The following is a 2,500-nucleotide window of genomic DNA, read 5'->3' as shown; positions in this document are numbered from 1 at the left end:
TCGGGCAGGGCTTCCAGGGCGCCCCCCTACCTCCCTGGAGCTCCAGGGAGTACCAGGAGCAAATCCAAATAGAAAAAAAAAAGTTAAAGTCCAACCGCCACCAGGGGCTCGGTGTGAAAATCCTGCCCGGGAAGAGGCGCACAGCCTCGGGCAAGGCGCCCCCCTACCATCCCTGGAGCTCCAGGGAGTACCAGGAGCAAATCCAAATAGAAAAAAAAAAGTTAAAGTCCAACCGCCACCAGGGGCTCGGGGTGAAAATCCTGCCCGGGAAGAGGCGCACAGCCTCGGGCAGGGCTTCCAGGGCGCCCCCCTACCTCCCTGGAGCTCCAGGGAGTACCAGGAGCAAATCCAAATAGAAAAAAAAAAGTTAAAGTCCAACCGCCACCAGGGGCTCGGGGTGAAAATCCTGCCCGGGAAGAGGCGCACAGCCTCGGGCAGGGCTTCCAGGGCGCCCCCCTACCTCCCTGGAGCTCCAGGGAGTACCAGGAGCAGAAAGAAATATTTTGTTTAAAAAAATGACAAAGTGCTGCGGCACTTAGGCTGTGGGGCGAAAACAGGCGGAGTACCAGGAGCACAAAGTTTAAGTTGGAGTACCAGGGGCACCAAAGTTTGAGTTGGTATACCAGGAGCAGGAAAGTTTGGGCGGATGGTAGTCTGCTTGTATCCGGGGATGGGTGCTTAAGAGTGGGTCTGCAGGTTCGGCTGGTGCTGGGGTTCCTGGATGGTGGAGGTTAGGGGCCGGAGATAGGGGGCAGCTAACAGGTGTGTGGGTGGCCGAGGCAGGGGCTCCAAATTGGGGTAAAAGTGAGGTGGAGGGCCCCCTGGAGGTAGGGGGCCGATAGCAGGTGTGTGTGGCCGAAGCAGGGGCTCTAAATTGGGTAAAAGGGAGGTGGAGAGCCGCCTGGAGGTAGGGGGCGGAAAGCAGGTGTGTGTGGCCGAAGAAGGGGCTTTAAATCGGGTAAAAGGGAGGTGGAGAGCCGCCTGGAGATAGGGGGCCCGCTCCCAGGTGTGTGTGGCCGAAGCAGGGGCTTTAAATCGGGTAAAAGGGAGGTGGAGAGCCGCCTGGAGATAGGGGCCCGCTCCCAGGTGTGTGTGGCCGAAGCAGGGGCTTTAAATCGGGTAAAAGGGAGGTGGAGAGCCGCCTGGAGATAGGGGCCCGCTCCCAGGTGTGTGTGGCCGAAGCAGGTGCTCTAAATTGGGTTAAAAGTGAAGTGGAGAGCCGCCCGGAGATAGGGGGCCTCTCCCAGGTGTGTGTGGCCGAAGCAGGTGCTCTAAATTGGGTTAAAAGTGAAGTGGAGAGCCGCCCGGAGATAGGGGCCCGCTCCCAGGTGTGTGTGGCCGAAGCAGGGGCTCTAAATTGGGTTAAAAGTGAAGTGGAGAGCCGCCTGGAGATAGGGGCCCGCTCCCAGGTGTGTGTGGCCGAAGCAGGGGCTTTAAATCGGGTAAAAGGGAGGTGGAGAGCCGCCTGGAGATAGGGGCCCGCTCCCAGGTGTGTGTGGCCGAAGCAGGGGCTTTAAATCGGGTAAAAGGGAGGTGGAGAGCCGCCTGGAGATAGGGGCCCGCTCCCAGGTGTGTGTGGCCAAAGCAGGGGCTCTAAATTGGGTTAAAAGTGAAGTGGAGAGCCGCCTGGAGATAGGGGCCCGCTCCCAGGTGTGTGTGGCCGAAGCAGGGGCTCTAAATTGGGTTAAAAGTGAAGTGGAGAGCCGCCTGGAGATAGGGGCCCGCTCCCAGGTGTGTGTGGCCGAAGCAGGTGCTCTAAATTGGGTAAAAGGGAGGTGGAGAGCCGCCTGGAGATAGGGGCCCGCTCCCAGGTGTGTGTGGCCGAAGCAGGGGCTCTAAATTGGGTTAAAAGTGAAGTGGAGAGCCGCCAGGAGATAGGGGGCTTCTCCCAGGTGTGTGTGGCCGAAGCAGGTGCTCTAAATTGGGTTAAAAGTGAAGTGGAGAGCCGCCTGGAGATAGGGGCCCGCTCCCAGGTGTGTGTGGCCGAAGCAGGGGCTCTAAATTGGGTTAAAAGTGAAGTGGAGAGCCGCCTGGAGATAGGGGCCCGCTCCCAGGTGTGTGTGGCCGAAGCAGGGGCTCTAAATTGGTTTAAAAGTGAAGTGGAGAGCCGCCTGGAGATAGGGGCCCGCTCCCAGGTGTGTGTGGCCGAAGCAGGGGCTCTAAATTGGGTAAAAGGGAGGTGGAGAGCCGCCTGGAGATAGAGGGCCGCTCCCCGGTGTGTGTGGCCGAAGCAGGTGCTCTAACTTGGGTTAAAAGTGAAGTGGAGGGCCCCCTGGAGGTAGGGGGCCGATAGCAGGTGTGTGTGGCCGAAGAAGGGGCTCTAAATCGGGTAAAAGGGAGGTGGAGAGCCGCCCGGAGATAGGGGGCCTCTCCCAGGTGTGTGTGGCCGAAGCAGGGGCTCCAAATCCGGTAAAAGGGAGGTGGAGAGCCGACTGGAGATAGGGGGCGGATAGCAGGTGTGTGTGGCCGAAGAAGGGGCTCTAAATCGGGTAAAAGGGAG

This window comes from Centroberyx gerrardi, chromosome 21 (genome assembly GCF_048128805.1).
Source record: "Centroberyx gerrardi isolate f3 chromosome 21, fCenGer3.hap1.cur.20231027, whole genome shotgun sequence".
NCBI classification, from domain to species: domain Eukaryota; kingdom Metazoa; phylum Chordata; class Actinopteri; order Beryciformes; family Berycidae; genus Centroberyx; species Centroberyx gerrardi.
This window is presented reverse-complemented; position numbering follows the sequence as displayed.